The 25,080-nt window shown below is 45.4% G+C and overlaps 1 protein-coding gene across 2 annotated transcripts in view; it reads left to right on the top strand.

The window, feature by feature from the left end:
* Positions 1-2,518: 2,518 nt before the first annotated feature.
* CDH11 (cadherin 11) overlaps positions 2,519-25,080 on the top strand; it is a 152,079-nt gene continuing 129,517 nt past the window's right edge. Inside the window, exons 1-2 of one of the 2 annotated variants that reach the window (XM_047835821.1) lie at positions 2,519-2,966; positions 18,649-18,730. The gene's annotated coding sequence lies outside the window, so the exon portion shown is untranslated. The remainder of the gene's footprint in view (positions 2,967-18,648; positions 18,731-25,080) is intronic. The other variant, XM_047835819.1, reaches the window with a different exon arrangement.

Below are 25,080 nucleotides of genomic sequence, written 5' to 3' on the forward strand. Positions count from 1 at the left end.
TTTACCCAAGGGATACAGGAGTACTGATGCATAGGGGCACTTGGACCCCAATTTTTATAGCAGCACTCTCAACAATAGCCAAATTATGGAAAGAGCCTAAATGTCCATCAACTGATGAATGGATAAAGAAATTGTGGTTTATATATGCAATGGAATACTACATGGCAATGAGAAATAATGAAATATGGCCTTTCGTAGCAACGTGGATGGAACTGGAGAGTGTGATGCTAAGTGAAATAAGCCATACAGAGGACAGATTCCATATGTTTTCACTCCTATGTGGATCCTGAGAAACTTAACAGAAGACCATGGGGGAGGGGAAGGAAAAAAAAATGGTTACAGAGGCAGGGAGCCAAAACATAAGAGACTCCTAAAAACTGAGAACAAACTGAGGGTTTATGGGGTGTGGGTGGGTGATGGGTATTGAGGAGGGCACCTGTTGGGATGAGCACTGGGTGTTGTATGGAAACCAATTTGACAATAAATTTCATAAAAAAAATAAATAACATAAAATAACATAAAAAATAAATAAGATGGAAAAAAAATGGAATTCATTGAACTTTTTCTCATGGATGGAAAGATGCCCTCACCATCACAGATCCTGAACAACTTTGTGTACGTGTAATTAGATTGGCATCGAGTTCACGGTCCCTTTATGCCCACGTGGGAAGGATGAGAAAACCCTGACAATAGTTAGAAGCTGAACAAGCGCGAAATCCAGCTATCTTCTCTCCTGGGTAATGTCAATCACGCGCGGAAGTGGCGCGGTGCGAGCACCCTGTTGCCGTCGCTGCGCCCCACCGTAGTGAGGAGACTTTCGGCGGAGGCCTAGGACGTGCTGAAGTTTTAGGGCTTACAGCACCCGGGAGTGGCAGATGAAAAGATAGGACCAAAGGGGCTGAGAGGAAGCAAGAGTGTGGAGGGGCTCAGGTCAGGGCCCAGCCTGAGGAGGAGGCAGCAGAGGCAGGTACAGCGTGCGACTCACCCGCGCGCTGCGGAGAAGCGCTGAGCCTCGGTGGCCTCGCCAGTCGCTCGCACCTGGCGGGAGTGAGGCGGGGGTGGGCCGTATCCAGTGCCGGGAGAACTGTCGCCTCGCGGCCTTTGGGACGTGGGGGGTAGGGAGCGGAGAAGCGAAGGAACCCGGCAGCGCAAACCTAGCGCCCCCTCCCCCAGCCGAGGAACGGGCAGATTGAAGGCCACGGCCACACAGAGGGCCCGGGGCGCGCGCTGGGAGCCGAGGCGTGGATGGGGGGGATCCCGGAGGCCGAGACGTCGGCGGGCGCGCCGAGGGGGAGGGGCGGCGTGCCCGGAGAGCCCGCCCCGCCCGCCGCCCCCGCGCACGCTGCAGGGCGCCGCGCAAAATCGTGGAGCCTCGCGCGCTCGCCGCCCGGGAGCTGGGTCGAGGAGGGGACCGTGGGGGACCAGGAGCCTGAGGGCCGGTTCCTTCTGCTTTCGCGCACCGTCCGAGGCTTTCTCTTCCTTTACTCGCCCTCGTTTTCCGTTGACTCCTCGGTCCTTACCCATCTCTTCCGCGGGCCCATCACCGCTCCCCTTCTTGCCCATCCTAATCCCCGTCCCTCCTGGAGATTCTTTTCCCCCGTTATCCCTTTGCTGCTTCACCGTCTCTCTGCGTCTTCTTTTTCCGCCACTCCCCACCTTGGAAACTTGTTCCAGCCAGGGGTGTCCACCAGGTCACAGTTGTTTCCCTCGACCCCGGGGCCCTCGGAGTGTGGGGGTGCCAACCACGTTCGGGGTACCACGAGCGCCCCGCCCAGTCCCTGGCGTGATCCCTAGGCCCCGACCCTGGCTGCCTTCTCTTCCCGCGACTCCGCGACGGCAGGAAGCGGCTGGGGTCCCCCCGCCCCCAAGGAATAAAAGGGAGAACAGAGGGAGGGCCCGCGGGAGGACGCGGGCCCTGCACCTTAGGCCCTCTCCCGCGGAGCCGCACTCCTCGCAGAGCCTTCGTGGGTGTGCGGCGATGGGGCCTGAGGCAACAAGTGACGCTGACTGCGGGGGCCGCTGGTACCTGCCTGTGGCGGGGGCCCAGGCACCCTCTAGGGGGGCGGTGGCGGGCGCGAGGCCGACTCTAGCTCAGCGTTCCCCGCGCCCCCCTCTGCAAGCGAAGCGCGGCGGGGGCGGGGGTACTGGGAGAGAACCGAGAGACGTGGCTCTTCCCAAGTCCGAAGTCTCCCTCCCCAGGTCTCCCTACCCGCGCCCCAAGCAGAGTTTGAGAGATATGGGGGAGGCGCAGGGCAGAAGCCGCCGACGTGGAGCGATTTTAGGAGGGGGTGGTAGAGTGAGGAAAGACAATTCCCGATTGCCTCCCCCGCTTGGGCGATGCTTTCCTCCAACGCACCATCCAGGCCTCCCGGGCAAGGGCCCAGCCTGGCCAGCTGGAGCGGATTTGGGCGAAGGAGGAAAAGGGGGCTCCCAACCCCTCCCCGGCTTCCCTCCGCCGCCCTCCCTGATTGGCTGTGCGTCCCCGGAGCCCAACTTCAGTCGCTCCAGACTCTGTCTGAGCCCCAAGGGAGCCGGAGTGCAGCGACCCGGGGCGGCCACGAATCCAGGGGTCAGCATCTGTGGGGCCCCTGGGGGGAGGGGCGCGGACGGGGTCGGCCCCCGCAGCGTCCGCCAGGCCCAGCTTTCCGCGTCTCGCGGCCTCGGCTCCTCTCGCCCCCCGCCCTTTCCTCCCCTCCCAGCAGCGGCCTCCCTCCTCCTCCGGCCCCCCCCTACCCCGCCCGCCACCTCCCCCCGGTTTCTCATTCCTGCCACTAGCGCGCTCGGCGGCTCATTCCGCGGCCGCCGCCAGCCGAGGGGAGCGTCGCGAGCAGATGCCGCGGGGGCCGCTCGCAGCCGCCGCCGACTTGTGAATGGGACCCGGACTGGGGCCGGGGTTGACACCGCTGCGCTCGCCTTGCGCCAGGGACCGACGGCCCCGAGCTCGCGCCCACCCTCCAGGGCCCCAGGTGAGGCTCGCCGCCAGTCCCCCTTCCTCTCGCCTGGATGGGGCTTCTTGGAGTGGGGGAGCGGGGGGGGGGTCTCTGGATGAGCGTCTGGAGGTGTGCGGAAAGAGGTCTGACTCGGGAAGATTTCACTAATGCAACGCAGGAACGGGGGGAGGGCGGAGGTAAGAGAAGATTTGTTTAAAAATCAAAAAGGGAGAAGGGAACCAGCTGTGGGCGCGGGCGGCGCGGGGGGCAGAGGCGCCAGATGTGCGCTCCAACCTCTCTCCCCCGCTCAGGCCTCCTCTGGGGTCTTCGCCGAGGCCGCGGGAGAGGGGCTTTGCGCCGGGCTGGGGCAGACGCTGCAGAGCCGCGCTCCGGACGCGCCGCCTGCCCGCGGTCGGGTCTCTGGGGAAAGTCGCCCCCGGCGCGGTGCCGGCCCGCCCGCCCGCGCTGCACCTCTTGCCGAAAGCGGCGACGTGACCGCGCTCTGCAGGGTTCCTTTCCCTTCCTCCCTGTCCCCGCCGAGCGCTCCCGGGGCTCAGCCCTCCTTGCGCGACCGCCGGGGAAGCCCCGGACAACGGAACGAACCGGGCTCGCGTCGGCGGTGGCCCCGCACTTTAATTGCCGGGCTCTGGGTCCGCTGACTGCGGCTGAGGAGCGGCCGGTTGCGGTGCGCGCTCCAGCCCTCCAGCCCGAGTCTCTGCTCGCGAGCTCCGGGGGCCGCCCGTTAGCTCCCGCCAGCCCAAGGAGAGGTCGGCGAGCGCCTCAGACTCGGGCTCAGCTCTGCCCGAGGCTCGCGAAGCCTGCCAGGGTCAACGTTAACTTTGCGAACCAAGCCTTGCCCGAAGCCTGCGTCTCCTCCCCGAGCGCGCCAAGCCTCCCTAGCTCCCCGCACGCACGGCCCTCCTCCCTTAGCTTTGCCCCGGAACGCGAGCCGGCAGAATGGGAAGGGCGGTGAGGAGAGGACCCTCCTCCCCACCCCCACCTCAAGCCAGGCAGAGCTGTAAGGAGCGTCCGCCTCGCGCTGTGAAAAGAGTCCCCGGAGAAAGTGGGGTCCGGGAGGCCCCCCGGTCGCACTTCTTCATCCCTTTCTTGCCAAGGCCCTGCTTTCGCTGGGGCGGGAGGGTGTGGGGGGGGGGAGGGGAGGGGGTGCCCCACACGCCTCCCTCTCCAGGGCGAAAGGTTTTCTAGATGCTAGAAAAAGCCCTGTTGCTTTTGCTGATAATGCAGCAGGAATTTCACGGGCCATCGCACTGCTATTAAGAAATTGCATCTTTTAATTATTTAATAATACCATCCCTGCATGACGACGGGTTGTCCCTAAGGGATGGGGGTGGAGGGTTGTTCCTGAAACCCTGCTGTAGGGGCATATAGCTCTGCCTGAAGTCTTCCCTCTTGTTTCCCCCTAAAGAAATCTTGTTCTAGTGGTTCTGAAATCTTTCCTTGTTTTAATCTTCCGATCATTCCTATCAGGTTAATATGAGGCAGGGAGTAAGTTTTCGGTTTAATCACAGGGAAGACACGATAATTAATCTGGCAAGAGGATGGATCAATTTCTTTATCACTTGGGCTTGCAGCAGACATCGATGGTTTTGCGGGGTGTCTGGCTTTCCTGGGGATGGGGATGTAGAAGTGTTCTCAGGAGCGGGGATCAGCCAGCATCGCATCAGCACCTTTGCCAGGCTGGGCTCTGAGCGCTAGATCCAAATACCCCGGGAGAGGAGAAGAGAAGGGGCTGACCTTCATTTCATTAATCCTGGAATTATTTTTCCTGCATATGTGAGATGCAGACACCAGAACACAGAAGTAGTCCCTGCCCAACCCTAGCTGCAGGGAGCCTGGTCTTCTTCCAGCAGAACAAAGGAATAAAAGTTGCAAAACAAAGGGACAGAGTTGTGGCCAATACCAGAGGGACCCTGAAGCTCCTCGTCACTAAAGTTCCTTAATCCTGAGCTCTGATTCCAAGTTTTAGAGTTGGCCAGTGGGCCCTGGAATTCGAACCTCCTTGCAAAACTGAATTCCTGCCTAGTACAAAGAAATGTGAGTAGTTTCCAAGTGTAGACCAGGGAAGGGCATCTGAGAGGCCAGGAAACTTTGCTTGAGTGAGAATTATCTTTATATCTTCCTTTTGAAACATGGCGAATTAATGAATTAAAAATGTGTTGCAGCCAGGCTTTATTGTTAATAACAATTATTCCTATCGTTTTTGTCGTTATTTCAGACTTTGCATAAGCTGCCCATTTTGTTACATTGTTTGAAAAAAAGATATCAGCCCTCCTCTCCTCCCACCTCTGGGATGGGGGTGGGGAGAGAGAATGAAGAGGTCTGAGATAGGATCATCTGTTGAGGCCAAAACAGGTAGATTTACTCAAACTCGGCTTACCGCTTACTAGAAAAAAATTGCCTTTTAAAATAGTTCTAATTGAAGCAGTGGACCATCTTGATAACACTTCAGAACTTCCATTATGTTCAGCATTCCTATCAGAACACCAGACAGTAAAACTACCAGAAACCTAAATTCTATTTTTCAATTAAGATGCAATCTTTTGTTAATTTGAGAATTAAAAAAAAAAAAAAATCACGGCTCTCTCTCTCTTTTTTTTTTTTTTTTTTTTTTTATGACCCAGGACTCTTTGCAGGGGTGGTGGTGAATGTGTGTGTTTGTTTGTTTATTTGTGAGAGGAGATGGGGGCAAGGTTGAAGAGCCATGCCATGATTTGGGGGAATACAGATCAATTTCATGCTCCTTTAATGCACTTGTCTTCATAATTCATGGTTTTTCTTCCACTTTGAATAGAATTACATGGCTGCCTTGTAAAGATTCTGGTTTGGGGACCCTCTTATGGGAAACGCCATGACTTTGACCTCAAAGCTTGATTTACAATGCCACAGCTACACTCCCATGAGCTCAATGTGTCTCGAAACCTCGCCTGTGAATGTCTGTGACTTACGAAGTTGACAGTTCAGATAAACTTTGATCTGTGATATTCAGATCTATTTTCAGAACCATCTAAAGGAGATCTGCAGATCTGATTTTAGTTTTCCTTCATTTTCAATACATCTATGTAGGCAAATGTTCAAGAAGCATAACCATTTTGTTTATTTTAAATATTTTTTTTTCACTTTGATTAGGCATACCTAATCTTTAATAATAAGACACTGGTCTATGGGGGGTGAAACTAGGTAGCAAACATTTTATATTACACTGTAAAGTTTGCAGAATGACTATGAATTCCTGAGTCTTTTTCCCAGAAAATCTGAACACCGTGTAAATTCATCAGCCTATGAATAGTGGTTGGGATTTTTTTCCCCCTTAGGAAATTGGTCATTGTTTCAGAAAAAGTTACCTAGTTCCTCAAGAGCCCACATTCTATATCTGCCAAGCATGTGAGTTCTCAACTTTTCTAATCCATTGTTATTGCCCCTAAAATACGTAAAGATCTTTGGTCTACATGGGCTAGGGGACAGACATCAACAGGTATGTTAAAAAAGAAAAAAAAAAAAAAGCTGGAGAAAGTTAGGCAAATTCTGGCACACCAGTAGTACTAAGAATCCATCAGGATTCCATCAGGATTACTGTGATAGTCATCCACAGCCTCTTCTATGGGCAGAAAGAACTAAAGAAAACACTCGAGGAGGATAATTAGACATCTTTCTGCTATAATTTTACCCTGACATTGAGAGCCTTGTGCATCTCTGGAAATGGGCTCCTTCGCGGAAGATTGCACTTCTGGCCACTAGAGGGCAATGGCGCCCTTCTCCAACTTTCTGCATGGGGCCCATCTGCTTTTGAGGGCACCATGAAAAGCGGTTTTGTTACCACCACCCCTGTCTGGCCCTCTCAGGAGAGACCGAATTCAATCTAGCAGTGGTTCAGGCTACCGCCTGAGCAGTTTGTCAGGATTAACATCTTTCTAGTCGGTGGATCCTTTACCTTCAGCCTCTTCTTCCCATCTTGGAGTTTACTAGAAAGTTGGAAAAATCTTGTAACTTGAGATTATCTGAGCAGAAGGTGCTTGGGGGCTGGGGTGCCTGATACACAAGGTCAGCTCTCAGTAAGACAGGGATCTGGGAGGATTTTCTGGCTTTTTTTCCCCCCTGCTAGAAAGAGCATCATTTGAGACTCCGAGGGGAAGCGAATGAATAAAGAAGAGAAATATTAGTGAGATTACTGTGGTATCATTGCCTATTCTTTCAAGAGGTTTTTTAAAACATCTGCAAGACATTTCTAATTTGCAAAAACGAATAGCAGTATGATCTTTGGTAAACACTTTGGGGCATGGAGTTTTAATGTAACTGTAAATGTTTTACTGTTACCTTTAAACCATTCTTGATATTGCTGTAAAAAAACCTAAACTTAGCAGAGAGTAGAATTTAATTCAAGATTGGTCCTTGACTTTTTTTTCCTCCTCAGTGATATGGAAATTACTGCTTATGATTAAATTGCATATTTTAGGTTGCCCAAATTTATATTTGTTACTGTTTGATAGCATCATTATGAAAGTTCAGAAGAATAATGTAAAAAAGATACTAACGCTATATTATAATTAAGAGGAAAGCTCTAATAAAAAAATAAGTACTGTCCTAAGTGGATTCTTAATTTTATTTTTTTAACTGAGTACAATTGCCTCCCTGATGAGTCAGCAGTGCAGTTCTGTGTATCTCTGAGTGTGTTGGAATGTGCAGGCAGTTGATGAAGAAGGAATCAATGCAAATGGATTATGGGAAGGAGTATTAAGTAACTCAGCGGAAAGTAAGACAAAGTGTTTTGTAAACCAATGCTCACTCACCACCGGACAGTTTATTTAACCCGAAAAAAAGAAAGTACTTTTAAATTGTAAGTGCTTGTGAATAATGCATGTTTGTTACAACTGGAGGCAAAATTTCATTGTTATTTGGTTTAATTAGTCATCAGACTGTTGCAGGGTACCAGGATTCTTATTGAGATGAATCATTGTTCTCATAGTCTGTCCGGTTAAAGTTTCTGCTCCGGCACAGAATCTCGTACACCAGGATATTAAGTGAGATAGAAGGATGAAAGAGAAGAGAGGAAAGGAGGAAAGGAGGAAAAGGAAGAGAAAAAAAAAAAAAAGCATGAGAGAGATGAATGGTGCTGTTTCTCCTGATGGGCCAAGTACTGGTGACACCCGTCCCCCCCAACCCCCTGCCTTTGTCTCTCTCTACTCCTTTAACCCATGTGAGGTGCTGAATCCGGAAAGCTGGCCTAAACAGCTTTACAGGCCATAGTAAACAGTGGCTAGGTTCTTATTCTATTGCTTTCTGGCCCTGAGAACAATCCTCAAAGGATATTGTGAATTCTTCTCGAATTTTTTGGGTTGTTGCAGGTGAAGAAAACCCTACATTCACTTCCTCCGTGAATTCTTGTCTTTGCCAGAAATCCACATGATGTGGTTCTCTGTACTCGCATGATTTCACAATTAAGAATTTGTAGAAATTTCTGGGGCGCCTGGGTGGCGCAGTCGGTTAAGCGTCCGACTTCAGCCAGGTCACGATCTCGCGGTCCGGGAGTTCGAGCCCCGCGTCAGGCTCTGGGCTGATGGCTCAGAGCCTGGAGCCTGTTTCCGATTCTGTGTCTCCCTCTCTCTCTCTGCCCCTCCCCCGTTCATGCTCTGTCTCTCTCTGTCCCCAAAATAAATAAACGTTGGAAAAAAAAAAAAAAAAAAAAAAAAAGAATTTGTAGAAATTTCTGGAAGAAAATGGCTCTGGACACGGTGTCTTCCACATTCTGAAGATTACCTAACATAGCATCCAGAGTGTGGAGGCTCCTCCTTGTGTTAGTTTAAGATGCGCAGAGATCTCTTTTCAGCCATCATTAGGCTCTGTCCCTGAGGGCAAACAATGAGAATTTCGAGTAGCATCCACACCACCAGTGGCGTTTATTCTCAGTAAGAACCAGCATGGAAGAAGGCAGGCTTAGGCGTATCAGATATGTACTGTGCAGCCACCCCCTCCATGGATCTCCAGAAAGTGTTACCCATGATCACATCCTCAAGGCTCAGACTACTTCCATCATCCCCAAGGCTTAGACTGCCTATTGGGTCAGCAGGGGATTAGGGTGAGGAGGGTGGTGCCAGGTGTAAGTGCAGAGTAAGATCCTTGTCTTTGTTTGACATTTTGATATTTTTGCACATCATGGACTTTTCCCGTTCAGTACGATTTTTCAAATATTGCATTACAATAGTATTCGTGTCGATTACTGCATTTTTTGGCAAGCCCTTATATTTTGTGCCCAAGGACCATGCCTCCCCTGACTCACCCTAGTTCCAGCCCTGCCCAGCACTTTGATTCTTTGCACCTGCACCTCCAGTGCTCCCAGGGTATGTGACTAAGAATAAGCAACAGAACTTCTAAGACACAGATGCCTCCTCTGTAACAACAGAAATCGTAATAATACTCATGTCCTAGCATTGTTGTAATGATAAAATGAAAACTGAGTGCAGTGTCTGATTCATGATAAGCCCACACTAAACACTCAGCCCTTTCTGTCCTCTCAGACCTGGGATTGAGTTTTATAGACTAATGGTGGAGGTAGCAATTCTTCCTTATAATTATTAGGCCAAAATCCTGCACTGAACATTTGCTTTAGATTGAGGCCTCTCCCAATTAGGGATGAATTGTTTATTAGTGCCTGCCTTTTTTTGAATTATTTCATGAGTTTAAGTGATCCATCCCTCTTCCATTTAAAATATTCAAGAAGCAGTTGAGATTTTAGAGATAATTATGGCTTCTGAAAAGTGCCTGCCTCCTTCCTACCTTTGCATTTTCTCTCTGTTCGTTTTTACATATGGGTTGCTGTGGTAAGTTGCCCCGAAGTAATATCTTACTGGGAAAGTTTGCTAAGCATGCGAAGTTGAGATATTCATCACAAGGTTTGCTTTCATCTAAAAGGGGCTCATTACTATTCCAGACTAGCTTAAATGATAATTAGCCCCTTGATAAATCGTCTCCATTTCAAGCATATTCCTGTTTGTTTTTCAGGTAAATGTAGTTTGGGATTTTAAGGGGGTGGAGCAGTGACCATTTTAACTCATGAAGACACTGCACTGAAGAAGCTCTCGCCCTGCCTGTGGTCCTCTTTGGGTCCAGGCAGAAGCACAGTGATTTGGTACAGCATTGAAAATAACAGGAGCCCTCACCCCACCAGCCATTAATGGTTTTCCGACTGTTTTCCGGCTCGGTGGCACAGTTGGGCTGGGCTTTCCAAGGCTCCTGAAGCTTCCAGGTTGTCCTGCTCTGTCCCATCTGTAGCCTTTTTGTGTCGTGTGTTTCTACCCCAGGCCTGAAGTCTCTCCTGAGTATTTCCTGAAAGGAAATACCTCCCCGTGTTTGCCTGGAAAAGGGAAGGAGGAAGAGCCAACTGTTTCATACCCTACCGTGTGCCAGGTGCCGTGCTTCATTTATTCTACGTCCTCATCCTGTGGAGCATCTCCGCTGTACAAAGGGGGAAACTGACTCGCAGGAGGACTCTGGACCCTTGTCTAAGCTCCTGTGGCTGGAGGAAGGAAAGCTGGGTTTCCCAGTCTGTCCTGAATCCACATGCCCAGAGGTTTTCTACTATATGCGATGCATGTTGCAAGCTGGGGCCTCCCTGGCTTTCTAGAGAAGAGCAGCTGGGCCGAGAGCTGAGCCGACTGCTCAGACCTGTGCCCCTACAAGACCCCAAACCTTATTCATTAAAAGAAACTTCTGAGATTTTCTGGTATAACTATCCTCCCAGCATGTTTTCTGTTTCACTGTTAATCCTGTATCTTCATACATGTCCTGATGACAGCCTGCTAACTACCTCTCAGGGAACACATCACACTAGCTGTGATCCATTAACTCTGTTCATTAAAATCCCGCATCAGAAGAGGACTGAAAATACACCTCTTTTGTAACTTTATCCCAGTAGTTAGTTAGTCTTTGCCTCTGCTCCCCGTCACTTTTTCCTCTTCCTTACAGCCCTGCAAATATTTGAAAATCAGTATCAGATAATAGTTAAAATCCAGCGTTTATGGAGGCTTTAGCTAGTTTCAGTCACTGGGCGAAGAACATTGTATATGAGACTTATCCACAGTGACTTTTTGAACTGGTAAGATTATTGCTAACATCGTACAGAAAAAAGAAACAAACAAAAAAGACATTCCTCGTGTTCCACAACCAGTAATTGAAAAACGCAGGCATCCCACACCAAACTTATGCACTATCAGGATGGTCCACCCTTTCGTGCTTCAGCTAATCTGATGAGATAGTTTCCAGACTCCTCTCCATTCTCATTTCTCCCATTTGCTTCCACTCCATTATGTCATTGTTCCCTTTCACATGTGGCACCTTCTCTCAGATTCTACATCATACAGTCTAACTGCTATGTAGCGATAGGGCCTAGTACTTCCTGAGTGAGGAGTGGACATTCCACTTCACCAAGTAGGAATCTGATGTGTGAAGTCATCAACAGAATTGTCAACCTTCAGTTAGAGATGAGGGTCCAGGGACCCAGGGAGGAAACCTGACTTGCCTAAGATCACATGGTCATTTAGGGCAGGTGAAGCAAGAATTTGGCAATCTTGGTTCTCAACTCAGTCTCTTACCGCTATCTACAAACAAGTTTGTTTGTTTTTTAGAGTAGATATATTGGTGGTCTGATTTTTATTTAAACATATCATTAGCTCCATTATCTATCTAGATATCTATCTATCTGTCTACACACACAAAGATACAACCTGTTATGTCATTAGGTAGTTAAGTTGTGGTACATAAGTATGGGCCTTTCCATGAATCTTTAGAAGTCATGGTCAGCCAATCCAATGTCTTATGGTAATATTTTGCAAACTGTACTATCTGACCTTGGCCTTCAGGTCTTTCCCACTTTATAGTCATTATCATTAATATCTTTATTCCATGTTTTCATAGTTAACAAAGTAGAGTGGCATCTCACCTTGCCACCCCTTGTAAGCATTCACAGGACTCACTGGCAGGGTTCAGTTTGAAATCAAGTTCAAACCCATCTGTTTGTCACCTACTTTAATGAAAGGCTCTGGGCTGGGCACACAGAAATAGTCAATCATAAGGCCTTCCTTAAAAAAGCAGCAATCTCAGTGATGCAGAACATACTATGTCTGTCTATAAAAACTCAAGATCACGAACAGTAAGTGTTGCAAAGGAAGAATAAACAAATGTGGGCACAGGACGGGCAAGTCACAACCAGTGTAGTAATCCAGGATGGTCCGGGGAAGGAAGGCAGTTGTGACTACCATGTCCTGATGATGGCTGCTGTATCATTAGTGATACAGAATACATTACCCCCGGTGCAAACCATAGAGGCATTGAGAACTTTCATTATTAGAAATCCTTCCTTCGATGGAGCCAAACTGTCTCCCCAGAGGTTATATTCTTTAATACAAGCTGTTGATGCCATGCAGAATGGATGTACTTCTTTCTCCACATTCCAGTTACTCAGTATTTATTGTTTTCCAGGAAGCCTTCTCCCCAGCTTTAACATCTCCGGAGTGAACACCTCATTCATTTTTTGCTCCAGCCCTCCTCGGAGGACTGAAGACGAAAATCTAGACGGCTAAACTCTGGACTATCCACTCCTTTCCACACACTTCTTTTATTGCAGCCCGAGGCTACATTACATTAGCTTTTATTGCCAGTCACATCACCCAGAGGACTTATGCTCCACAGTTTATTTGTTTATTTGTTTTTCCTTACGTGCTGCTGTTAAGTCACATTTCCCCACCTGTCCCTGTGCACAAAAGACCTGACAGGCACCTTCAGTTGTTAGCACAGGCTCTGGAATCAGGCTGTCTGACTGCAACTCAATTTACCATTTCTCAGTTTACCCATCCATGTGCTGTGTTAGTAATATCTCCCTTACAAGGTGGCTCTGATATTAAACAATATTAATATATAAATACGCTTAAAACAGTGTACAGAATGGGGTAGCTGTTACTATTAGCTTGGTTATATTTCATATTGTTAGGTTCAGTCCATGGATCCAGTCTCCCAAAATGTGTTTAAGTTTAAATCTTTAGTCTGTTATCCAGAATATCTGTCATCCTTCATAGCTTCATGCTATGAGTTGGCTTTACTCTGTCACCAAGCTTTCTTGGTAAAAACAAAAAAAAACAAAAAACAAACCAAACCAAAGTAAACAAAACAATAACAGCAATAAAAATACCCAGAATAGGAGCAGGGGCAGAATCTTATTAAACAAGACAGTTCCTTTTCAGTGGTTCTTCAGCCTGGAATACAATATTCTACATGTTAGTCATTCCTTGCAGCACACATTTGTCATCTTGTTTGCTTGTTTGTTTGTTTGGCTGCAAAGTATTGGAACCCCCGTCCTGTATTTGGAGAATAGCTCACAAGAAGATTCTCTATAGAAAGAACACTACTTGTACTCCAGAGGCCTGAAGGGCCAAAGAGTTGCTTCCTTAGCCCTCTTGGAAGCTAGAACACAGACTCAGCTCCAACCTCCCAGTGTGTTTTAAATTTAGATTCAGTAGCTTACATACATGCAGACACACACACACATACACACACACACACGTAAGACCACTGGCCATGAAGAACTCACTCTGGCTTTTGTGGCAGTGGTTGTACCATTATCTGATGTCTGGGGCCACTGGGATGGCAGAGTAAACTGTAACTACCCATGTCCAGCAAGGATAGCTGTGGTGCCCACACCCACCTGATCCATGACTGTGTCTGGTCTGCGGATCTGACTGCCCCAGGTCCCTGACAGCATGACCTCTGTGTTAGCCCAAGGATAGGATGATTAGATGATGTTGTGCCTGCTTACAGTTGGGTGAGATGGGGCAGCAAAGACACACAGGCAACTGCTGCCTCTGAAGCTGGCCTCATACCATCCCAGGACAACTTTCCTGACCCACCTTTGAAAGAAACCATCATCGCCCTTCCAGAGAGTGAAGCCTTCAGGGCAAGCTCAGAATTTCTGAGCTTCTAACATTCTGTAGCGTGTCTAATGGACCAGGTAGTTGAACATAGAATGGCTTTGATTTCATGGCTGGTGAAGCTCCTTGCCCACACCCGACTCAGTTATCACCAAGCTGCTCAAGACTCCTGGAGCCATGCATGCCAATTTCTATGTAATACTCCCTGACTGCTCACCATGCACACAAATCCAGACCACAAACCACAGATGACTAACCAACCAGGTGAAGCTGGGTGGGCAGCTATGTCAGTAGGTACCAACATCATATTATCTGTTTATTAAAACATGTATATTTAAAGGTTTTGTCTACTTAACAACATATTTAAAGGTTTTATAAAATCATTTATGGTAGCAGCAGAACTGTATTTAAAATCCAAACCCAAGCTGAAAAAACAGGTTGTTTATGCAAACCATTCCAATTCATAACACTTTGCCCTAAAATATCCCAAGAGTTGTGAGGAGGTTGCTCTTGAACTGGCTTGCTCCACTATCTGCTTCATGTATAGACACAGCTGTGGTAGAAGATATCGTTTTCATTTTTATATTATTCTTGAGAACCTAAGAAGCACTATATAAATGAAGTGTCACTATTAGTATTATTATCTTAGAGTAGAAATTGCAATGTAGCAGTTAGAGCTGGGCACGCTTGCCTTCGGAATAATGCCTTGGTGATTCTTGTGTTTTATTCATCACTGCTCCTACTGCAAACATCACAAAGAATCTTCAACTTCAGCAAATCTCGGCAGTGCATTTGGGAGCATTAGTCAGGAGACTAATGCAGCCTGAGAGGATGTGTCTTTGAAGTAAGGGATGGGTCCTAGGGAATTATTTCAGCGGCCCTCTCCCCATCAACCCCATTGCCATCGTGCCCTGCATTACCAGCCAGAGAGGCACCCGGTTTGCGCTTAGAGAGGCGTGCCTGTGTTCCTTTCTTATTGGCTGCTTAATATCCCATTTCTCTGAAGTGGAGAAAGATCACCTGTCAGCAAGTTTGCTGCCAATTGCTTACAATTTTTCCCTAATAGGCTGCCTGGTGATTCCCTCCCTGTAGGCAGACCAGCCTAGTGCCACCCTGACATTGCTGATAAATAGCTGTGTGGCTTTGGGCAAGCCAATTAACCTCAGTTTACTCATCTGTAAAGTGGCCTTTTGGGTCCTTTCCAGCTCCAAAATGATGTGGCCCTCAAATCTCCCACAAATCCTTTGGCTCGGTACTATCCAGCTGTCACATCTCAGCACTCTAGAGAAAGCCATGCAAACAGAAACACCAGGATGTGTAGCACAGGCTGGATTTGCCCAGACAGAGTAGCCAGCAGGTGATAGTGGACAGAGTATGCCTGCAGGGTAAGAAGTTTGGGACTCTGTAGAGTACATTGAATGCCAAATTCAGAGCTTTGGGCTTCATTCCCTAGGCCCTAGGGAGCCTTTGGAGGGTTGGGAATAAGGGAGTGATGCGTTCAATGCTTTATTAAATGATTTCTGGAACAGCATTGAGAATTACTGCTAGAAAGAACAGAAACTCTAAACAGGGAAGCCAGCAGGTAGGGGATTACAGCAGAGATGATGAAGCAGGGACTAGGGTGGCAGCATTATCACAATAGCTGATGTGTACTGAGCATTTACTATATGCACACACTGTGCTCAGCACTTCCCATAAATTATCTCCACCCATCCTCACTACAACCTCAGTGACGCAGAAGCTATAATGATCCCCATTTATAAAACACAGAAACTAAGACTCAGAGTAGTCAAACAACTTTCCCCAGGTTTCAACAGTTAATAAGTGGACAAACAGGGATTTGAACACGGATCCCATGTTCTCCACTGCTCTGTTGTAGGGACACAGAGGTTAAGAGGCTTCCAGGGGTAGGTTCATGAGACTTGCTGCTGACCATCGATGAGAAATTGGGATGGATATTTGGCGAAGTGCATCTTGAGTGCCTTGGACTTGGCCTTCCAGGGGTTATGTCACTGCATCTTTCCAACCTCATAAACAGGAGCCACAAGATCACACAGATTGTGGCAAAGGATTTGAACTCAGAACCTGAAAAATCCAGAAAGCTTTTCCTAGGACACTTCTAATGCTTCTAAGATTGATGGGTTCTTGGCTTTCTCCCAACCCAGGATGCTTTGAAGATGACACAGAATATTATGCTTTCTGTAATGTGCTCATATGACTTAAATACTTAAAAAGATGTGTTACAGAGAAAAGAAATTGTGTTTCCAAGTTCCATGGTTTTTTTGTTTTGTTTTGTTTTGTTTTGTTTTTTGAAATTTTGGCTCCTCTCCAGCCCTGGCATAGATAAAGATGCCCCAATAGTGTCACTTTGGAACAATTATTTTGCAGCCAGAGTTTACAGTGGTGTTTATAGAGGGTGTTGAGAGAAAGCATATAAGCCTAGTCATTATCCATCAGTGGACACTCTCTACTTTCTGCTGTGTGGTGCCATGACCTGGTACAATGTATACAAAAGCTGAGAGAAGAGAGTCACATTGTGTCTTCACTGAGGCATATTAATAAGGACCCAGATTTCTGAGAGTTGAAAGAATCATCTATACTGGATTTTAAGAGACATCAAATTTATCACTCTAAACCAGGACTTAAGAACAAATGAAATTGCAAACACTAACATGACTAAGTCTTGCCCAGAGAGACAAAGGCCACATGGTCTCTGTGCTTGGTATTTCTACGTCTGCTCTAATATTCTTGAAACATTTTCATTTCTATACCTCTTTGATTCATCTTTACCCATTCCTTCTTTGTTAACCAACTCACTGTGAGACAAGAGATGGGAACTTGCTTCCCTTGTCTATACTCAAGTTCTCTCTTTTGTAGAAGAGGGTTAGAATGGAAAATTGCTGGGGTGCCTGGGTGGCTCAGTGAGTTAAGCGTCCGACTTGGGTTCAGGTCACGATCTCATGGTTCGTGGGTTCAAGCCCCGCCGGGCTCTGTGCTGACAGCTCGAAGCCTGGAGCCTGCTTCGGATTCTGTGTCTCCCTCTCTCTCTGCCCCTCACCTGATCTCTCTCTCTCTCTCTCTCAAAAGTAAATAAACATTTAAAAATTTTTAATAATAAAAAAAAAAGAACGGAAAATTGCCTCCCCACAGGAGGGATCTGGAAGAACAGCTGAGCTCTGCTTTAAAAGTCCGAAAACCGAACAAAACAAAACAAAAACAAAAACAAAAAAGAACATCTCTGGCTACCCTGCTTGACCCAGAGAATACATGTATTATTATTCTCTTCTTAATCCAGCTCCTGGGGTTCAGATATTTATTTGGACAATGAAAACCAAATTGATGACAGGCCCTTGGGAACTCAGGACTTAGTTCTCAGGTTCTGGCAAAGAATCTACAAATCCTATCTCCGGACTCATTTAAATTAATGGTTGTAAAAACAAAAGCAAGTAAGAAAAGCTTTGTGGCTAAGAATGTGAATTGATTAAATTCATGGAAATAGCATCACTCTTCAAGGATTGCCTGTCTTCGCTTAATGTTGAAAATATTGATATTATCTCTAGTATTGTTCCCCCTATTTTTACATTTGCATGGGAAACGATTTGATTAACATTTTCTCTGAAGATGGTTTCCTTCAGAGAAAGTTACATTGATCGTATCAGCTCGGCCACAGGCCACCAAGCGTGCCTTCCCAGGCAAGACTGATTTGGATGCAAAACAGCTATTTTGGAAACAGTAACTTTACCTGTATTGTTGAACCTCTTTTCAAGGCTCCGTTGGGTTTGCTATAGTAGAGCATTGAGGTTGCCACTCACATGACATACATTGTGCTAATGCAACTTTAATTTTCATACCAAATTGGACAAGAAATGAGTTTGTCAGAAATAATCAAGTCTATTGCAGAAGAGCCAGGGTGGGTAGTTACTGAGATGTGACTGTTACTATGTGAGGTGACCTTGTGTCGTGAGGATGTGTAGATAGAGGTCGTCGGGCATGCTGGACCCAGGGACACCCCTTAGGAAACTCCTAGGGACCATTGCCAGCTAGGAATATCCCCCAGTCATTAAATATAACTTGGCTCTGGCTCTGCCTCTGCCTCATTCCCACTGACCTGCTGGGATCCTTACAAAAACGAAACCAAACAAACACACAAAACCAAAAATGCTTTATATAAATAGTTCAATATCTATGAAATTTATGCTTTACCTTAAATAAAAGATATAGTGACTGGATGCTAAGTCCACCTAGGTAGATCTGGAAATCCAACATAGTGTGAGGAAGAATTGGGAAAATATGTGTAAGTGATTCCTTATACTGAGCATGTAGGAACTGATTTTAAGCCTATTGGTTACCTCTGAGGTCAAAATCCCTTTGGCTTCATATTTCATACGTGAATTGTAGAATATATTTCCTCAGAACATTCAACAATTCTTACAGCCTCCAGGACACTAATATATCAGAGTTTCCAAAGTTCATTTAGGTTGCTGGTCATCTGTTCGGGGGTTTCTTTTGAGCTGATGGGACATAGAATGACTTGCATACTATATCCTATCTATGTTCTCTTGCGGATTTAAACAGCAAGAAACATGGATGCTTCCTTGATGGCTTTGGCATGTGCTTTAAATTCACTGTCTCACTCAGGTCTCATGACAGCGTTGAAACCTGATCTGAGTGATTAAAAGCTCAAGGGCTGAAGGGGTTCAGACTTCACTGCCTTCAGATTCTGCTGCCACCAGTTTTTAGTGGTGTGGCCAGGAATACACAAGTTATTCTTTTTTTTTTTTCTTCAGTTTCCTCATCTGTACTTTTGGCATGACAAGAACATATACAGAGCCAAGTGAACACTTCATAAATGTCAGCGACAACCCTGTGGTGAGATGTGTATTGTTATTTCTGCTCTGTGGAGAGGAAGTGGGTGCTGTGAACTTGCTCACCTTACTCTGGTTATATAGCAGCTAGTAGTGACAACGTGGACTCTGTGTCCAAGTTCAGTGGCTCCAAACCCATTTGTTCCTTTCTGTTCCTTCTACTCAAGTTTACTAAGCTATCATTTTTCTCTTCCACACCAAACCTTCTCTTGGATTTGATGCGGACTAGTTTTCCATTGCTTATGAAGGGTTCATGCTTTCCTTTTAAAGAAATTGACATAAATAGTGGTCTCTTCCCCTGAATGGATATTTGCATAACTGTGAAGTATGTTAAGAACTCAATTTTCTCCACCAAATCCTTTGTTTTTGAGCTTTTCTATGTTTATAATTGAAATTCTAGGAGCATAGCTCTCCAAGCCAGTGTTGTCCTTGAGATATGTAACACAAGCCACAAAGGTGAGCTAAATAATGCAATTTAAAATTTTCTAGTAGTCCAATTTTTAAAAAGGTAAAAAAGTGACAATTTTATTTTTATTTTTTATTTTTTTAAGGTTTATTTATTTTTGAGAGACATGGAGAGAGAGAACGGGCAGGGGAGGGACAGAGAGAGAGAGGGAGACACAGAATCTGAAGCAGGCTCCAGGCTCTAAACTGTCAGCAGAGAGCCTGACACGGGGCTCAGACCCATGCACCATGAGATCATGACCTGAGCTGAAGTCACTTAACTGATTGAGCCACCGAGGCGCCACAAAAAGTGACAATTTTAATGATGCAGCTAATATATCCAAAATATTATGACATGCAATCAATATAAAATTATTAATGTGCTATTTCTCCTTCTTTTTTCATACTAAGTCTTGGAAATCTGGTGTGTATTATACACGTGTAACACATCTCAGTGCGGACTAGGCACGTGTCTAGTGCTCAGAAGCTGCATGCACCTAGTAGATACTGTATAGATGGTGGAAGCCTTAGTATTTCAAAGGACAATTTATGCAACAAATAATTTTTAAACAACTGTTGGCGAGGGAAGTACTCTTAGGCACGTTGTTGTGTTACCTAATTTCAGTCTCAAGATAACCCCGTACTTTCACCCCTATTTTTCAGACAAGGTAACTTACAGCTCAGATTATATACATGCTTATTATTATACAGCTAGTAAGATGCAGAACTTGAATTTAGATTTCCCATCTTTTGTCTCCCTTTCCAGGGCTCTCTCTACAATACTGTAAGCACCCAATAGTGATGATGATGATGATGATGACGACAACCATGTTGAAATAATAACAATATTAACATAGTAATTCTGTTAATACCTGGCAAAGGTGAATTTAGAACACTTTCTCCTAAATTGTGTCATTTTTCGTTGTGTGTATAAACATTTGATACACAATCATTTAAAATATATATTTACATCCTAAATGAGTCTCTAGCAGGTTGCAGAAGGCAAGGTCCAAAGCTAACCAAGAAGATGTAATGACTCAATGATACCAACCTGCTTCCAATGCCAAATTTATCCAGGAAATCAGATTCACATGAAGGTTAGAGAGTTTCATCGGGATGCATGAAATATGACCACTAGGGAGATGGGGTGTGGTGCTCGGGCCATGTGGGTACATACTTGTGTGACTGTGCATGTGCAAGTCCTGGGCGGGCAGAAACTAGGGCAGGTACATACAGGTGGGATCGTGGCTGCACCTTTTAAAGCCTCACCACCTTTTAAATCACAGCTGCAAGAGCCACCTTCTTTCACTTTTAGCTTTATTGCAGGTTTGCTGAATCTTCAACCCAAAGCTGGGTCTTGTAACAGAGGAATCCATAGAAAGAGAATGATCAAGATAGAGTCATTCTTACTTAGAACCAGGGATAATAATGGCTTTCAAAGATATGATGAGCTAACATTGACACAAGCTTCAGACCTTGCAACCTGACCTTAAGATGTGGGACACCTGTGAGTACAGGTGTCCCTGAGGCAAAATAGATGACAATAAATCTGCTATCCATCCATCCATTTAGCAAATATTCATGAGACACCAATAAATTAATTAGGCTAGAGATAGAAAGGTGGACACGTTAGACAGTTTCTACTCTTATGGGGTCAGACAGTAAAATTTAAGCGAATGAACAACATATTTTTCAGTAGTGATAAGTGTAATTAGCAAAACATGGCAACGTGATGTGTTAGGAGGTGAATGATAGTTGCTGTCTTTGCCCGTCCCTGCTGAGTGCTACTGGGTATGAATGAGGAGGATGATTATGAGGATATTTACCATTATTGGCAGCCTACTAAGTGATGACTACGAAGGGAATAAGGAAGGAAGAATGAAAAAATTAAAAAAAAAAAAGGAATACAAATGACAAGGAAGGAAGGAAGCGAGAGATGGAGGAGGGGAGAAAAGGAGGCCAAGGTATTAGCATCATGGCTGACACCTCTCAGAGTGATGACAGGAAATCCCAACAATGGTCCGATAGCTAACTCCCCTAAAATTGAAGGGGAGTCCCACACAGGAAAAGAAACCTGACCAGCAGCACAGGTGAGTTCAGGGATCTGCCAAGAGCAGAATCTGGGCCTCTTTTTCATGGCCTCTGCTTGTTCATGCCCATGTCTCCTCATGGGCATTCATTGCCTTTATTCCAGAGAAGGTAATTTAAGCAAGGATATATGAGGAGGGTAGTATGCATCTCTTGGGGTTCTGAGAAGTCAGCGAATATGTAGAACAAGTTTGTATAAGTAGATGACTGGAAGAGATACCATTATTAGAACATAATTCCTTTGGTTAATGGAAAGAAGTTTTGAGATGATGCCTGGAAGAATATGCCCACATCTATCTGAGGGATTGCTTGGAGGGACCAAATGATGGGATTTTCACCTGTGACAAGAAAAAAAAAAAGTGGCTAAACATCTGTCTCAGGAAGAGATATTTACGTTAAATCCCTTGATAAGATGTGCTAGCTATAAGTGGAAGGAGGTGGAAATGTTCTCTTAGGGGGCATTAAACATAGCAATTTGTCTACCCATCTTGGGCAGTCCAATAAATACCATTCTGGTGGGAGATACTTGGTTGCCTTCTCACATTAACTTCCCTCAATTCAATCTCTTAATTTTTCTTTAAGATACTTGTCTGTCTCAGACATGTCTCTCCTGACATTTATGATTCATCCTTCTTCTCTTTTATCCTTGCTTCCTTCCTTTGATCAGAGCCCCTGACCTTCTTCAGCTCTGACACTTATGGCTCCTTCAATTTTGGGCATCTAGCAGGTTGTAGTGGCTATAGGTTACAAAAATCTGCGAAGTATAGTTGAAGAGAAAAGGAGAAGTTTGGGACTGTATCATTGGAACGTCCATGGAAGCTCTAGCTTCTGGCTGGACTGGATCCAGAGCTTAACAATGTTGGGAAATGTATTCTTCTCTGTCTCCATCACGTGGTGACCTCTTCATCTACTTGTCTCTGCTTTCCTTTGAGTGTTAGTCTCAGACCCTCTTGCCCTGGGAGGGTTTCCTATGTAACACAAACAATGACACAGTGACCACTAGAAGTCTCAAAACATATATTTATACTTTAAGTGTGCACAAGCAGGAAATTCCAAAGAACTGAGAATGCCCTGCCTTGAGCCACATGCCCATTTCTGAGGCTATTTTTCAGGTCCTATGAATACTCTTAAGGACGCCGCTTGGGCCATGTGTTCATCCTTGTGGTTGACAGTGGGATTGGGATAGAAAACAAAACCTGTTGAACACGTAGATACTCAGAACTGTTATTGGATGGATGGTTTGATGAATGGATAGCTGAAATGGTATTTGGCTTCCCTAGACCTTTAGCGTGTTATCCGCAGTTCATGTCTGCATTGTGCTGTTTATGCTTTGGTAGAAGGGATTCATGTCACCTTCCAATATAGAAGTTATAAAGGTACAGCTGTCTATGTGCTGTTTCTCAGTGGCTGTGGATTTCATGCAGCCCAGACCAGCATATCATCTCACAATTCATGGTGCCCATGGATGGATGAATGAAAGAGTAAGTTATTTAAAGTGTAAATGAATTAATGAGAAAACAGATGGTTATCAACCATTTCTGTAAGGTCAGGTTCTCTGCTCAATATATCCTTTAGAATCAAAGTTCTGAAAGTGACCTTCAAGGGCATTTTGTTCACTTACATTTTATATTACATTTTATGTTTTTAAACAGATTTAGGTGCTGATATTTAGAGAAATTTACTGATTATCCCTGAAGTCTCATGCCATAATGATAGTACAGTCAAGAATAGGGCATCAGCACTTTTAACTCCCAGTGAAATGCACTTTCTAGTACATAATTTATTTTCTCAGCTAATATACATTAGCTAAGCATCTACCATATTCCTGGCCCGATAGGAGATGCTATTGGGGATATGAAAATGAAAAGACCGAGCTCCAATTGTCCAGCAGCTCACAGATGAATGAGGACAATTTGGTAAATGCCCAATAGCACGACTATTATATATCCAGAGAAGGAGTGTCATTCTGCGCTGCTGGCTTGATGTTTTCTTACTATCTGAGTAGAACTCGAGTATCTCATGTAACTGGTCTGCCAAGGTTGTTTTACAGAAGCATCTGAAGACATGTTAACTTTAATGTGTTGGCCTGCCATTCCCTACGGCCCAGGGAACTTAGGCATAACAGGGAAAAGGATGTCCTAACACCTGGGGACACATCCCATTTCTCAGATTCTCTGAAGACACTACAGTGGCCAGGTTGGGTCTTCCAGCTGTTGTTCTGCTCAGTCGCATGGCTCTTCCTTCTACAATTGATCGCTTTTGACAATTTCTTTTCTCCATTGAGTCAGACAAGCTGAATTTTCAGGTCAGAAGGAAAAAAAAAATGTAAGACTTGCCATTCTTATATAAATCCCCATTTTCCAGACAATCCACCTCTGGGTTTGGGTGGCTCACCTGCTACCTTGTGATGATTTCTGGGTAGGTCATCATTCCAGCGGAGCTTTGTTACCTTGGCAAATCTCATAGAAAACCAGTTTACAGACTCCTATTCTGAATTGCCTCTCATGATTTAAAATCTATGCCTCAGGGGCACCTGGGTGGCTCAGTTGGTTGAGTGTCCGACTCTTGATTTCCACTCAGGTCATGATCTCAGGGTTTATGGGATGAAGCCCTGCATGGAGATCCATGCTGAGCATGGAGCCTTCTTGAGATTCTATCTCTCTCCCTCCCCTGCTTGCACTCACTCTCTCTCTCTCTTTCTCAAAGTAAATAAATGAACATAAAAAAAGAAAAAAAAAAGTTTATGCCTCAATTTCTCTGACTGAAAGTCCTTGGTGGTAATAAAAGAAGAGAATGTCAGGGGCTTCCTATGGAGGGAACAGGAGTTCGCAGTATTCTATTCTTTGTTATAAGGCTGATAACATGGGCATGTTCCCTTAGTAAAAATTCATCGAGCTATGCTCTTCCATATGAATGTTATACTTTTTTTTTTTTTGGAAAAAATTTAAAAGCCAAAGCAAAAAATAATAGTAATAACTGCATCCCTAAAGCAGTGGTTATGAACCTGGGATGATTTTTCCACCAGGGGACATTTGGCAAGATCTGAGACATCTTGGTTGTCACCACTGGGTAGGGGTATGCTGCTGGTATCTAGTGGGGAGAGGCCAGGGATGATGCTAAATGTTCTACATTGCACGAAACAGCACCCTCTCCCCCCAACAAATACTTATCTGGCCCAGTAATGCTGCTGTTCAGAAGCCTTAGGCTGAAGAACGAAGATCAATCTGAAAGATTCATTTCTGAAGGGCCATAGCAGGCACTGTTCATAGAAACGTGTGTGACAGATTATATCTTTATTTCACAGTTGGGGAAACTGAGGCTCATAGAAGCTAATCCATCTAGAGTCATCCATTTAGGAACTTGGGTCCCCGTGGAGTCCAAACCCTTACCGTTTACACCAATTAATTATTTTGCCTATTATCACTTCTCTAGCACAAAAATCATAATTTGAAAACTTACACATATTTTCCTCCACAAGTGAAACATTATTTTGTGTGAAGCAATCAGATAAAGGCATTAACAACAACAAAAAAAGGTTTTACAGAGATATCATCCTTATGATCTTCTGCAACAATGGCCTCATAATAAACTCCTGTGAATTACTTTTTCCAAGAACTTGTAAAAAATGTGCAAACTGGAAAGCTGAGCATTCTTGTTATTGAACCAGTTGAAATCTGACCTTTGCACATAAGTAAGAAGACTGTCATTCAGGAGAGATAGAAAGCCTTCCTGGCTGCTATCAGGAGATTGTAGGGCCTCTTTCGTTCCCTTGATTATGAAGTTGCCTGAAGTTTCCCATCTGTAAATACTGATGTATACATA

Source organism: Prionailurus viverrinus, chromosome E2 (genome assembly GCF_022837055.1).
Source record: "Prionailurus viverrinus isolate Anna chromosome E2, UM_Priviv_1.0, whole genome shotgun sequence".
Classification (NCBI taxonomy): Eukaryota; Metazoa; Chordata; class Mammalia; order Carnivora; family Felidae; genus Prionailurus; species Prionailurus viverrinus.